This window comes from Lathamus discolor, chromosome 4, assembly GCF_037157495.1.
Source record: "Lathamus discolor isolate bLatDis1 chromosome 4, bLatDis1.hap1, whole genome shotgun sequence".
Lineage (NCBI taxonomy): Eukaryota > Metazoa > Chordata > Aves > Psittaciformes > Psittacidae > Lathamus > Lathamus discolor.
Window position 1 is genome coordinate 79,305,926 of NC_088887.1, and position 16,181 is coordinate 79,322,106.

Here is a 16,181-nt window from a genome sequence, read left to right on the forward strand (position 1 = left end):
GTAAAACAAACTACCTCTCTGCCCTGCAGTGACCTGAATGTTCCCCTTAATACTGAATATAAGCTGTAAAAAAAAAGCTTCCTTTGTTCCTAATTTTCTGGCACTGTTACTTTCTAATTAATAAGTTTGCAGTGATGTGGCTCCAGCAATGGGAGGGGAGGCTGGTTTCACTAACTCTCTTTTGGTGGTGCTACTGTGATCAGGACAGCCTCCTGAGAGGATAGCATAAGAAGGATTATACTAAGGAAAAAGATAGGCATGGATGAATTTTCTTTATTAGAGTCTTGCACTAACAGATTTGTCAGAGATTTTAACTTATTTGTACTTTTTGTAGTCAGAAGAGCAAAGAAACCATTTTGGACACAAACAGCTATACAGTTTTAGGCCCTTAGAAAGGATTTGTATCGATAATTTTATACACATGGGACTCCTCATACACTGGACAGGTCAGAGAAACTCTCTTGAATGAAAGCTGCTAAACTGTAACATGTACAAGACATGAATGTGTCGTAAGAAATTTGCAGCAGTATCTTTTAAAGCATTTATACTTTTAAACCTACTCCTATACTATGATCAAAAGGATCTTCTCACACTAGCTAACTATAAGGAGAGGAAATTTAAAATAGAACCCTTATGTCCCTTTCTTACAGCAGCTCTAGGTAACCATACTGCAGCAATGTTGCTGCATCCATCCATGTATACGGTGTCTGAACAGTTTTTGATAGCCCATGGTAGAACACACCCCAGTTTTAGGTCAGTAAAAATTTTTAAATTTTAAAGTATCAAGCTATTTTTAGCTGCTCCATTTAGTAAACAAATCCAGAAATGTATTTCACAATTAGGCAGTTGGAGTTATCTGTTGTAATTTCTTTTCACGTAAGAACCTGATCCCACAGGAGCCTGAGAAGGCACTGGGTCAAGGAACTGAGAGCAGTAACTGGAGGTGGCAGATTTGGTTTAGTAAGGATTTATTTTTTCCTTATATGCTGGTGTTCGACAGCGTCTTCACCATATGTATTCCCTCCCTAATTCAGTGTCTGCTCCCATCAGTGGTTTTCTTATCCCTACTGAAGGATAAACATACTGACAGGTTGTAATGATAACAGAATTGATCTGGCAATCTAAAATAAAAATAAAGCAGTGAATATTTTTCTTGCTATTTTTAAATGTAGACTGTTGAAAAATGAAAAATCATTACAAAAAGATGATCTTTTCTTCTATTTTCTTTTAATTCCCTTCCCTTATAATAACGGAAACCATGATTATGTCACATACACACTGTATTTTGAAATCAAATAACAACAAAGGGTCAGTCTACACAACAGATGTAAGAGAAATATATATACTTATGTGTATATATACACACATAAGGAATATATACTAATCTCTAGGTGCTTATTTTAAGCTTTGTTATTTGATAGCCAAATGTTTCTAAATACAATACAGATACTCTTAAACTTCGACCATTTACATATTTAACCAATTATAATATCATTAACCCATCTGATTTTGCTGGCATCTGTTCTACTGCCTGCTGGGATGTCAATATTAACCTCTACATGTCTTGCTTGTCTAAATGAAAAGGCCTTTAGCTGAATTCCCTATTCTTTTGAAAAAACAAGGTAAATCATAGTTTTTTTAAAAGGAATCTAAAATATTGTAACTAAATAGATAACATGAACAACAATAATCTCACAGATTTTTAGTGTAAAATTTTACACTAAAATTAGTGTAAAATGAAGGGATATTCTTTTTAAAGTTTTTTGAAAAAGAGTTTTAATTGGAGCTATATTTCAGCTGTAATTATAACTTAGCTGTTGCTGCTACTAGGAGACATGTGGAGTGAGGCCTTTCTGACTAAGTACAAAACCATTTCTAGTACAAATACTGGGAAATGTGCTCATTAAGAATAGTTCCTCTAAACAAAGTAACTGAAAAATTCTTAAAGGAGAACAAAGACAAATTAATTGAAGCTTAGACCCAGTGTTTGTAGAATTTTCTCTCTAATTATTTTCTCCATTTTATTTAACTTTGCAAACATTACTGAAAGTATAGGATGTTAAAAATTTAAATATGTTAAAATTACTAAGACTGAAACTTCAGTGCAGACAGTTGTAAAAGTAAACATTATTATTATTTTTACACTGATAGTAAGAAATTATGCTTAAGTAAAGCCCTATATTGGAAGTCTTATGCAGAAAATACACTTTTTGAGTCTCATTATTTTAGGTAGATTAAATGCATACATTGGGATTTTGTAGTTCACTTTGGAGGAGCAAATTTGAAGTAAAAAAAAGGGAATTTAAAAAGAATATATGTTGTAAGAGAAAGCTAATGTTTAATTCAGCTTTGGAGCACATATTCAAGTACCTTTTTGTCCAATAAAAAGCAGTACTTCATATGAAGAATGTCTTGAGCAAATATATGCTTTCCTTCAGTCTCAGGCTCTCACTATACTACCTTATAAACGCAAAATAAAAACTAGTGGAGAAGGTCTCTCATTTTTCCTGGGCCTTGATGCTATTAGCCCCTAAAGTTAGTTTCGGCAGGCTATAAGATTCTCAAGCACACTTCACAAATCCAGCACACGGTTTGCCTGCAACATTTTCTTTATTTGTTTTAACTGCTTTTGAAGACATAATGAACTCTGAGCCACATCAAATTTCTACTGCTCTTCAGAAAAACTTAGTCATTTCTTCCAGTTTTGGCTGGGGTTCCTTAGGTTTCTCTCCTTCTTGCTCTTCTTTTCTTCTTCCTCAACTTAATATTACATGAACAGAACAATACTTTTTGCTCTCTCAGAATTACATGTGTTTTCTCTAGATCAATTCACTTCTGTCCAAAATGAAATGCTATTTGCTCTTGTGAAGTAAAATCCTACTGGATTTGTGTGGTGAGTTGTCCTTGTCTGGCCACCAAGTGCCCACCAAATTGCTCAATCACTCCACCTTCTCAACAGCACAGAGGAGAAAATACAATGGAAAAGTTCCTGTGTTGAGGTAAAGACAGAGAGATCACTCACTGGTAACCATGAGGGCCAAAGCAGACTTGATCTGGGAAAATCAATTTAGTTTATTTCCAGTTAATCACAAATTAAGATAGTGAGAAGTAAGAGCAAAATTAAAACCATTTTATCCTACCTCCCTCTTCTTCCCAGGTTCAACTGAATTCCCAAATATTCTACCTCTTCCACTTTCCCAAGCAGCACAGCAGGATAGAGGATGGTGGTTATGGTGAGTTCACAAATCTTTTCTTCTGCCTTCCTCCCTCCTCATCTCAGGAGCAGACTACTCCAGCATGTGTCTCCCATGGGCCTCAGTTCCTGCTGAAAGCCTGCTTCAGCACAAGTTCTCCATGGGCTACTGTCTCCTTCTGGGCATATCCACTTGCTGTGGTGTGGGTTCCTTCCTGGGCAGCAGGGTAACTATCTGCTCCACTGTGGTCTTCCACAGGCAGCATCGGCACAACCTACTTCACCATGGTGTTCTCCACAGGCTGAAGAGGAATCTCTGCTCCAGCACTTGGAGCACCTCCCACTTGGTGTCTGCAGGACTGTTTTTCACATTCTCAGTCTTCATTCTCAGATCATCTTTTACTCTTTCTTATTCACGTTATTACACAGGTGCCATCAATATCACTGGTTGGCTCAGTTTTGGCCAGCAATGGGTCTGTCTTGAAGCCAGCTGAAACTGGCTCTGTCTAACATGCGGGCAGCTCCTGACGTCTTCTCACAGAAGCCACCCCTGCAGCTTCCCCCACTATCAAAACCTTGCCATGCAATGCAATACAATTTGACATAGCTTTCATCCTCAATAAATTATTGAGCAATATTCTGCCTGTAACTCTGTTACAACCCTACCAAGTTCAGCGCAGAAACTGTATAAGATGCTACTGTGGATTTCTTATGTCATGCCCATGTCTTGTACATGACAGGTGAATGTGAGTGAGCTGTGAACTGCCATTTACATAGAATGTAGCAGCCGTGCATGAGAAGCACTACCCACTGCAGACATCTATTTATCCTGGAGGAGAAAAGACTGAGGGAAACCCTAGCAATATTTATAAATACCTGACAATGGGGTGGAAAGAAGACAGACACAGGCTGTTCTCAGAGATATCCAGTAACAGGACAAGAGGCTATGGGCACAAAGTGAATTACAGGAAATTCCAAGCATGTGTTCTCTGGAAATTAAAATTAAAAAAAATAAAAAAATAAAATAAAAAAACCCACAAAAAACCAACAAAACAAACAAAGAAATCAGAGTATGACAGAATCCAAAGTAACCTATATGCTAGCCTTAGAAGCGTAAAACAGAAATTTCCCAAAGAAAACTATAAATAGGTAGGCTCAAAGATGACTACCTAAAAGGTCACTGCTTGTGAAACTGAGCCATGCAATTTCCCTATATTTCCCCTTTTTCTGTCTTTATGTGACTATTCTCTTGTTGTGAAGTATTTAGAAAGTAATACTCTGGAGCAAGGCTGACCTCTTTGCTTTGACTTCATGCAGCACTGGGTCACTGGGTACTAAAGACACCCATTCCCAGTGGTACATTTTCTGCAGAGATTCAGGCTTCAAAGGAACCATTACTATTTAAAATATAATGCTGCTTTTGTATTGGACTTCCAAACAGCACAGAAAGTAAGAGTATAAATCCAGAAGTGGGTCAGAACAGAACAGGTATTAGAAAAAAACGTGAATAGGGGAAAAAAAAAAAAGAACATGCAGAGACTGTAATTAAAATTTAAGTTATTTATCAATGCATTTTATACATATATGTTTATTTTTTGTGTATAGTATAAATATGTGAAAATATATATATAAAATAAACATAATTATAAATACTGTCTCAAAGAAGAATACTATTATTTGAATAATGAAAAATTAATAGCAAGGTAAACAAAGAGCATGTTTTACCCGCGAGCAGCAATTTACCTTTCTGTGCAAGTTCCCATGTTATTTTCAGGTAATACTGTGCAGAAGCTGGAAGAAACAGTAAAAGTACTTACTTTTTTAAATTATCTATTAGATTAATCATATCCTTATAGAGATGTGATTCTAGTGGGAAGGACCTCAGTAAAGCTTTAGTCTAACCTCCTGCTCCAGCTAGGGCCAAGTCTGAGGTAAGACAAGGATGCCTAAGGCTGTGTCCAGCTGGGTCTTGAAAATGTATGAGGACCAAAACTGGTCTAATTGCCCCATTATTTGATTGTCCAGGCAAGAAAAAAATCTGCTTCTGTCTGAACTTCCTTTGTTGAACTTATGTCCTCCAGCCACTCACTGCAGTAAAGAGCCTAGCTCTGTGTTCTTGCTGACTTCCCCACAGCTACAGAGGCTGCTGCTAGGTCCCCCAGAGCAACCGCTTCTCCAGGCTGAAAAAGTCCTAGTGCCTCAGGGACCAAAGGACTTGCCAAAGGACAAGTGCTCCAGCCCTGGACCATCCAGGTGGCTCTCCCTTAGATTCAGTCCAGTGTAACAATGTCTTAAACATTAGATGTCCATAATAAGGTTATCAGGTTCTTCCTATCAGCTAAAATTAAATACGCCATGAAGTAGAAAGCATCCTTAAATATGGAAGAAAAGGTCAAGTTCAATTTTATAACAGTAAAAAAGAATTGAAAAACAAGATGTCCTGAGTAATCCTTGTATAATTAAGATAAAAAGTCATGCCACGTATTGGAGAGAAGGTATTTCAGATAAGGAATTACTGTTCTAAGTTACATTAGTAAATACTACTATACTGATCATATAAATGGAATATCATTTGGGACAGTGCAGTACAGCTGGGGAAGGATGACTTTTGACACAATAAATGTTTTTTGATGAGCATGCTTAAAACTGCTGATTTTCTTCAGACTTCTGAAGATGAAACTACAGCATTTTCCTGCTGATATCGGACAAAGCAATTTCTAAAAGAGACAGGGTCCTAGGAAAGTAGTGCACAGGAAAATGGTCACTGTGTTTCAGAACAGTTCTTCATTCTTAGCACTGGGTGTTTCTTTTCTGTTTCTAGCCTCTGTTTCTAAGGAGTTCGTTATTTTTAGAACAGCAATTCCTGTGCTATTCCAGTTAAAATACCTGAATGGCTATGAAAAGTCCTGGTTTCTGAAAGTTTAGTGTCAAGCTTCCAGAGTATATTTAGTTCTATCCATCCATTATAAAGGAAGTCAAAACACAAAACTCAACATGCTTATTGGTTATACGAATTATTTAGTGTCAATGCAAGTTCACAACACCTGTCTCTGTTCCCCTGCACATCCTCCACTCATTTGTCTCTTTCAGTAGTTCATGAACTGGTTCAGAAAACTGCTTTAATTGGAAAAAAAAAAAAAATCTTATTTTTCTCTTGAAAAAAAAAAAATTGATTTAATTTACAACACAGCAAATGTTACTTAAACTGAAAAAGTGGTAGTAAGGTGAAAACAATGACAAGAAACTTAAGCTGATTTTTACATTTTGATGTGTCAGATAGCAGCCACTTAAAGAAACTTTAAGCTATATTGTTAGCATAATCTAGCCTCTATTTGGGGAAAGAAATAAAAATAATAATAAAAAAACCCCAACAACAAACCAAACCAAAAGTTATGAATCATGAACTGTAAAAATGACAGGGTAGTACTTACTGAAATTATTTTCAGTGTTAGTTGATAAGATTTATATTCCAGCTTTTCTTTCCCTTTCTTGGGGGCAGGGGTGTTGTGAGAAGAACAAATATACAGTTTAGAACATTTAATATAATCCTGGATATATATTTCTACAATATCAAAATAGCTGTCTTCATTATTAGTGTCACATTTTTATTTAATTTCCTTTTTTTATTAATTTCAGAATTCCTCAGCATATTATTTCTAGTTCCCCCCAAAACATGGTGAAAAGTGGTGTTTTATTGTTGCTGTTCTGGTATTTTAAATCTAAAATGAGAAGGAACTTATAAAAAATTACTTGTCACTGTCTTTTTAAGTCCTTTTTATTGCTGCTATTCCTGCAAGAAGAGAGTGGTTTATTTTATACAATGTATTTATTAATCTTTGTTACCACTTTTCCTACAAATAAAGCAAAAGTTGAAACAACTCTGCAACATTATTTTGCAGAATAGTTTAGATCTGTGATTTTTATCTCATATTTGTATCTCAGTAAATTCAGTGGTTCCTTTCAAAGAGGAGCACTCTCATATTAGAAAGAGTCAAGCATTTACGACAAACTGCAGATAAGGTCATAGGGGTCTGAAGTAAGGCTTAGGTGGAATAGACATAACTACGTCTGACAGTGTGACCTAAATCACACACAGCTCCTGCCCATTTCCTCAAGTTTTACTAATGTAATACTTTCCAAACATTCCTAGAGTTCATCAGAAGCGATGCTCTGAGTCTTGATGGAGCTAAGTGTATTGCTACTGACATCTTGGCATAAACCTAAGTCGGTTCTGCAACCTTTTTGTCCTGACCAAGAAACTCACTGTTGTAACAATTGTCAAAGCATTCCTAGCATTTGCCTAAACATTTGGGCTCCACCAAAATATGGTGTGGTTGGTTTCCTTCATAAACAGCTGGGCTTAGTCTCCCTTTTTATTACTGCCTAGTGGATGAAATATTCCTCAGGCAAATTACTGCTTCTTACAATCAAGGGGATTCAAATTTTCTAAATTCTAATTTCCAAAATATGCTTTGGTAACTAAATCAGAGTTAAGCTTAACAGTCTGTGCAAAGAAGGAGCTGCCTACTCTTCTGAAGTTGCTTCATTGTGCAGTGACAAATTCTTTTTTAAGCAGTAATGAATTCAAGGTTCTAGAGTAATAGAAAAGCTATGTGAGAGGAAGCAAATTCCTGTAGCTACTAAACTGTGTAGGAAACACAACCTTTGGTTTACAGGTATACCCACCCAGGCTGGTGGGTGTGGGGGAGGAAGAGACTGTTTTGTGCTTTCTTATTTTGCATTTTACCCTCAAAAAATATTAAGCTAAATTGAAAACACTTCTCAGCCCCAGAAGTCAGAGAATAATATCCTTTCTTGTTGCCTGTCTGAACTCGTGAACCTGAAACAATTTGCTAGAGAGCATAAAAACTTCCAGAGAGGAACAACAAATAATTCTTCCTCTGCCTCGCAGCCAAAATATCCTCTTAGTTAAGGTGCTCTACTGAAAGACTGGAGAATTCTGTTTCTGTCTCCTGATATTTTCATTGGGAATTCAACTTGGGTCTCTAACTTGCTCTGTTGAGAGGAGCAATGCAAAACACTGACTTACTGTACAAAGGTACATAGGTTATGTTTTTTCCACAGTATTCTAAAATTATTGCAAAGGTTGCAGGAAGATGCCCAAGCCCTGCCCTGAGGTGTACATAACAGAAGAAATTATAACAAATTGCTGGGTGTGACATGAGAAAAAACTGAAGATGTCAAATAAGAGTGCAAGAAGCTGGCAGAATTTACAAATAGTGCTGTGAGACATTGCTGGATCACATAGTTCAGGTGGCGGCATGCAAGAGATGGCTGATGCTCAAAGGGTGCACTGTGGCCTTTTCTGAAAAGGAAATCTCACTGGGCCAACAATGGTTTGGTAACATACTGATGATGTAAAGCTGACATATAATGGGAAGCAGTAATCATTTAATGAGTAATAATTGGGGAAAAATATAGGTATTTATTTGGGAGGGAATAAAGGCAAAGAAAGCGAGGGCTCAAAGTGAGTCAGAGACAAATAAGCATATTAAAATGCAGAGAAGATGTCCAGTTTGCATGCAGACTATTTGTATGTGAATGTTTGGTTTTGTCCATTTATCTATTGGGAATACATGCTCATCTGTGCTACTGGCTGGACCCAAGGACAGAGAAAAGCAGTAAAGTTGCTTCTAGTGAGCCAGGAGGGAACAATCAGTTGTCCTTAATCTCCTGTGATATTAATACATTTCTTAGGTGAATGAGCAAAACAAGGCTCTTGTGTTATGTTTTTCAAGAAGATACTCAGTGGTCATCAATCCCCAGTATCTTAAATCATCATTAAAAATATTCTCAACTGAAGCTTTTTTCATTCTAAGCATTTTTAAAAAGCTCAATTTGCGTGGCCTAATTTTATTGAAAAAAAATATAATTAACCCAGAACCTTAATTTAAAATTCTTTAGTCAATCTGGGTTTAGAAATATGTCTTCATGTGCTCTAGATTTTTTAAGTTTGACCATAATCTCACACACCTGCATAATATATACTTCCCAGTGCCAGAAGTATTCTTGTGTGCTTTGCAGGCTTATTGTTTTCAGCAACACAAAAATAAATAGCTAAACAGGTATCCTAGTTTGTTACATTTTAAGCAATACTTTTTAGTATTTTTGTTAGTTGGACTCTTAAATGCTTTTCTTTCTCTTTTATTCAGTTTTGCTTACAGGTACATTTTTTCTGAATGCTTTTGCCTTTCTCTTCCTCTTATTTTAAGATTTTTTTGTCAGATTTTTTTTTTACTGTTTATGGAAGTAAATAAACACTTAAGGAGATAAAACATCTGGTTTCTACTAGATAGTTTAATGCCTGACAGCTTCAGGCTTACTAGCTTGCATAGCTTAGAAATGTTATACTGGCACATTCTTCATTCAGCTTGGACATGGTAGATCACAGACAGAGTAACTGAAAATTACTTCTTAATCTTCAAATATTTCACCTCAGTGCAAAACAAGGACACTAGAAACAAGCTCTAACTCATTCCTTTGGAGAATTAACACGTCCGTTTTCTATTCTTAATTCCTTCTTGCTTTCTATTAAGACGTTCATGTCGCATGTTGTTTCTCTGAAACTCTCCCTACTGTCCTGTATTCCTTGAGCACATCAGGACAGGGTAAACAGGAGATGAGTGAGTGGATTCTGCCCAGGGTTTTTTTGGTAAATGTTCAGTATATCAGTAAACAGTTCCTTTCAGGAGAAAAGCACCATAAATAGTAAACCATAGAAATTATTTTAAGCACATTCAATTTTTGTCAGTGTATTTGACAGCTGTGTATGAGTAAACACAAATAGCAGATTGCAATTTTCTGCAAAAAGGAATTTTTTCTGAATTAAGGTGGTCTGGAAAGTGAAAACATGACAAAAATAATTGAAAGGCAGCATTTGATTGAAAACCGGATGACTAAATAAAGGAAAAAGAATAAATAATAATATAGAGATTTGTTTCATGCTCTCAAATGTCATGAAAAATTGCTGTGTAACATTAAAAACTTTTAGAGATAAAAAGAAAACAATAGCTATGAGGTGTAATTAGCCTACTGATAGTATGCCACAGGATAATATAGAATCATAGAATCATAGAACAGTTAGGGTTGGAAAGGACCTCAAGAACATCTAGTTCCAACCCCCCTGCCATGGACAGGGACACCTCACACTAAACAATCCCACCCAAGGCTTCATCCAACCTGGCCTTGAACACCGCCAGGGATGGAGCACTCACAACCTCCCTGGGCAACCCATTCCAGTGTCTCACCACCCTAACAGGAAAGAATTTCCTCCTTATATCTAACCAAATATATATATCTTAAATATATATATATATAAAAAATATATATATCTTTACTATAATATATCTGTCTCTATAAATGTAATAAAGAAGACTGTAGACAGGTATGCCACTCTTGCAAAACAGCCTACCAGAGTCTGTCCCTTAATTCCTTTCCCAGCCTTATACATTCCTTAATTACATAAATTTTTCAAATAGCTAAATCTTTTTGTTAAGTCTGTGCGTAATTAATGAGGTTTCTTTGTTGTTTTGGAAACAATCACCTCTCTCTCCTGCTTCAATGTGGTTTTAGAAGGGAGTTTTAGTTGCCTTAAGCTTCTGTGAATTGATCCCAGATGTCTTTTCTCTTTGGAGTTGAACATTCTGAACTAAATGTGTCCCTTGTGCAATAGTTGAGTGGAAGTAAATGCTTTATTTCTATGTTGATACCTTTCAGGGTTCTTTATATGCATGTTGCAAAGGCAGCTTCATTTAGATACAAAAATGTTTTCCATAGTAAAAAGGGAAAACAAAACCAAAACCGATGAAATCAGAACCCTCTAAGCCATAAATATATCAAGATAAGTACTTGAAATATTCTGTGGTTTGGGGCATTTCAATCTCAAACGACCAAAGTAGACATAAAAGACACTCATCAATGCTATGACACATGCTGTCAAGCAACCAAAGCCTGGAAACAGCCATCTTACTACACTCAGCTATACTGGATATGGAGGATTGGACCTCAAAACTGAATAACAGTGTGCTCTGTTACCTAATTATGAGGCACATCTATTTGTTGCTTTTGGCTTTTGACAGGATGATGGTCTGCTTCACATCTTTTGTGTACCCCACTCCCTCCTCCTGTCTGCAAAACACCTACATTCTTCAGACAGATATTTTTGTTGCCCTAACCTTATTTTTGGCCATTACTACAGGTCTCATCCTGTGGAAAACCATGTATGGAGCTGGTTTAGGCTTTTTCATCCTGTCTCTCAACACAGCAGACTTCCTATGTCCATTTATCTGTCCCTGAATAGATCTGAGTGCTTGGAAATTCAGTCATAATCTCAGAAGGATCTTAAGTGGCAAAACCTTGATGCACTCACTCATTACTCATTCAATTTTAAAGTTTTCCTAACTTTTATGGTCAGCAGTTCTTATTAATGCAGAGGAAGATAAAAGTTCCCTTTAATTTAGAAATTCTCAAGAATTCCAATATGAAAGTTTAGGCCCATTTCTATGATGCATTCTAACATATAAGAACTTTAATATCTATGTAACCTCTCGATTTTTTTCCTTGTTTCTCTGTCCTGTTGTTTGAAAGAGGGGGTTATACTGCTGTATTTCAGTAAATTCACCACTTCAGAAAAAAAAAAAAACCAAAACAACACAAAACAAACAACAACAAAAAGAAAAACAAAACAACAAAACCAAACAAAAAATAACCCTACAAAGCAAAAAGCAATAAAGTCAGAACTATCAAAGAACCTCTTTTTGCAGATGATTTTCTGGTAAGAAACAGGGGCCATAATCACACAGATAATGCATTTAATTTAGCTCTCATTTAAGCTAACAGAATCTGACAACCTTTTGCACAGTCTCTTGTTCTTAATTGTGCTAGTTATGACTTTACTTTTATTATATTAGACATGATACTGATATATTTTAAATGGCCTGTTAATTACAGTAGTGCCTTTAGGCTACTGCTAATTTCAACTTCAGCTTTCACGTAACTTCACTTGAGTGTATGTGTGTGCATATGAAAAAGAAAACAAATGGAGGGTTCAACAGTTTGTCAATTTAAAACAGTTTCAAAATAATAATTAACAAAAAATCCCTTAGAGTAACTTAATATCTCCAAGCTGCGAATAATCAAACATTACTCAGTTATTACTGTTTCTCAATAGGTAAGTCAAAACGGATCATCTTAGCTATTCAATGTACTTATATGCTTGCTTTTTTCAGGGCAAGAATAATAGACTATTAATGGGATAGAAATGATGTAATAACTTAATTTTCTGTGTAGCAAACTGGATTCTGTCAGCACACAAGCTACTTCTGCTGCTTGACAGCACGTGGGCTACAGAAAAACAAAAAAAATAATCAATTCGTATTCTTAGCTGAAGAAACCTTAATGGTTTTTCTTTTTAAAGAAGCAAAAACAAAAAAGGAAAAAATTCCATGTCAAGCACTCCAAAAAATTATTTTGGCCATGATGAATATATGAAGACAAAATTAACTTTCTTTTCCTCTTCTTCATATATTAAAGTGTAGTAGTTGTGTCCTGGGTTTAGCAGTAGAAGTCAGTTTTTCTCCTTCTTAAGTAGCTGGTGCAGCGCTGTGTTTTGACTTTCGGCCTGGGAACAGTGCTGATAACACTGATTGTTTTTAATTGTTGCTAAGTAGTGTTTATTCTGGCTAAGGACTTTGTGAGTTTCATGTTCTGTCAGGGATGAGGGGAGGTCAGGAGGAAGCAGAGACAGGACACCTGACCCAAGCTAGCCAAAGGGGTATTCCATACCACAGTATGTCATGTCTAGGCAGGTAACTGGGAGTTACCTGGAAGGGCATGGGCTCTCTTCAGGGAGGTCGAACTCGCTCGGCAGTGGTATTGTATTCTCTTCCCTTGTTATTTTCTCTTATCATTATTATTATCATTGGTGGTAGCAGTAGTGATTTGTGTTATACCTTAGTTACTGGGCTGTTCTTATCTCAACCTGTGGGAGTTACATTCTCTTGCTTCTCCTCCCCATCCCTCCGGGAGCCGGGGAGTGGGGGGGGGGAAGGAAAGAAAGAGGGAGAAAAGTGGGGGGGGAGTGAGTGAACGAGCTCCGTAGCTCAGTTTAAACCACAACAACTTGTTTGTTAAAGCATTTGCAAGTTTCCAAAGGCTTTTTTATCTTTAGCATTTTAAAAAAGTAAAAAAAAAAAAAATCAAAAAAAGTTAGTGTACTAGCTTTTTATACTCAGCTGGCGGTTGCAAAATTAAGCGAGTAATCATGAAAATGTGTATTTACACCAGTGTTGTTTGTTTTCCGAAAGCTTGAAAAGCTTTTCATGCTCATTTTCCTTTTCACTGTCATGTGAAATGATTAACAACAGAGCAAAAGACATGTGACGTAAGAAGGGGAATGTATACACAGTTTCTTTGTTTTCCCTGTCTTTTTAAACACATGGTGTGGTTTTGATTTGTGAGCCTGCCCTACATTATTTTCTTTAAATGGTATAGGAAACAGACTTTCTGGATTGCTTATATCTTCTGGATTGCATATATATGATCTATGTATGTATCTGCTGACTTACAATAAAAGTACAGAGTCACTCTGACATTTGTGGATCAATCCTGTCCGTGTATGTGATAAAGGTGCTACAACATTATAAATATGTAACTAGATATGTAATGAGCATCTGAAGAAAGAAAAAAAAACCAACTCTGTACTTTCTGTATCCACAAGCACCTTAACATCTTTTACATCAGCTTTTAAAGCTTCAGTGATCAGAGGGTTAGTGTGAAGAAATTTTGGGGGAGGGGCTGAGGGGGGAACAACATCCATTTATTTTAACAGAGACGAGTAAGTTGTTACTATAACTTCCTTCAGGTTGCAATTTAATTGAAGTAGAAATTGGCAAGTGAAAACTAACTTCTTTCAAATCTTATCTGTTGTGTCACTGAAATAAAAAGAGGTGTTTTTATAAAGCTAATGCCAAAGAAAGTCAGTATGGGTCAGCTATGATTAGTGAAGATGTGAAGGCAAACAGGCTATCATGTACTTCTTTTGAACCAAAAAGAACCCTTCCCTCTTTGTCAAAGACTGAATTAGGCTATAGTTTAAAGACTTGGTATTCCTTACTTACAATTTGACTTATTTCTGTCACAGACACACTGCAGTTAGTGAGGACTCCTGTTAATGTTATCCTTGGTCTTCTTCATTGAGCTGCGCTCTAGAACATGAATAACATATGTGTGTGCATGTACACACACCCAGAGTGTCCTAAAAGTCATAGCAGGGGAAAATGTATTTTTAAACACATGACTTGCCATGCAATTAGGAACATATTAGATGACTGTTAACTAATATAAGCTTATAAAAAGATAGATAACTTTTAGGATGTTGATTGCCCTAAAATATGGTGATAAACAATGAGCCTCTGCCATTTAAATTACAATTAAGAAAATATTGGTAAAAATTCATGAGATAAACCATATAATTTTATAATACTACTTTTCAGATAACATTTGACAATCTCTATAGCATAGGTTTTTATACTTCTGCACCCTCTTAACAGCTCAAAGTCTTTTTTTCATATGTCATACCATTTCTGTTAGAAAAAATATCTCCCTATTTCACAGCCAGAGGATACTTACAATCCACATTATTTTCCACTTAAAAAGGAAGAAAAGAAAGAAGGAAAAAGCTGCATCAGCAGCTAAATATATCTCCAAGAGTAAAAAAAAAAACCAAAAAATGTTTATAATTCCTCATGTAGGTCTGTTGTTTTGATATCACCACTTTGAGCCAGCTGTACCTGATTGCAGATCTGCATTTAAAGCTATGTCAGGTGGATACAGGTTGAGAAAGTTGGGGATGTTCAGGCCGGAGGAGAGAAGGCTGCATAGAGACCTCATAGCAGCCTTCCAGTATCTGAAGGGGGCCTACAAGGATGCTGGGGAGGGACTCTTCGTCAGGGACTGTAGTGATAGGACAAGTGGTAATGGGTTAAAACTTATCAGGGGAAGTTTAGGTTGGATATAAGGAAGAAGTTCTTTACTGTGAGGGTGGTGAGGCACTGGAATGGGTTGTCCAGGGAAGTTGTGAATGCTCCATCCCTGGCAATGTTCAAGGCCAGGTTGGATGAAGCCTTGGGTGGGATGGTTTAGTATGAGGTGTGCCTGCCCATGGCAGGGGGGGTTGGAACTTGCTGATCTTAAGGTCCTTTCCAACCCTAACTATTCTATGAATCTATGACTCTATGCATGGAATAAAATCTTACACAATAACATAGTTCATTGGTCTTTCTAAAATGTTATTTTACCAGACTATCTGAGTTATAGAAATGGCAATGGCTATAAATCTAAAGTTCTGTTAGCTAAAGGGTTTTAAAGAGCACATCTCCCCTTCTGAAAATTTAGTCTCCTTTTCACTGTCAGATTCTGATTCGACTACCTCTATTGCATAAATGTACCTTCTCCCCGATATTACTTTTTTAACATTTCCCAAAGACATTAGAAACCTAATTTTGTTTCCCCAAAATTATTTTGATTGTTTAAATACATACAGAAGAAAATGAGTGTGATAATAAACAGAGGCATAAATCACAATAACTGAAAGCAATAATTTGTTTTTATAATAAAAAAAATCTTGTCTTTGACTATTACAAATGTAACCTTTGACTAAAATATATTCCCTTTTCGTGCTCTACAAAAAGGAATTATCAAATCATAGCATGGTTTATATTGAAAGGGTCCTTAAACATTATATAGTGCCAATCCCCCCACCATAGACAGGGACAACTTCCACTAGATTGCATTGCTCAAAACCACATCCAACCCGTCCAACCCAACTTTGAACACTGCCGGGGTGGAGCAGCCATAGCTTCTTGGGGCAACCACTTCAAGTGCCTCACCAACCTCACAGTGAAGAAGCTCAGGAAGCTATGGGCAGTGTAAATAAATTAATTACAGGGAAAAGATATGGTAAGACTGC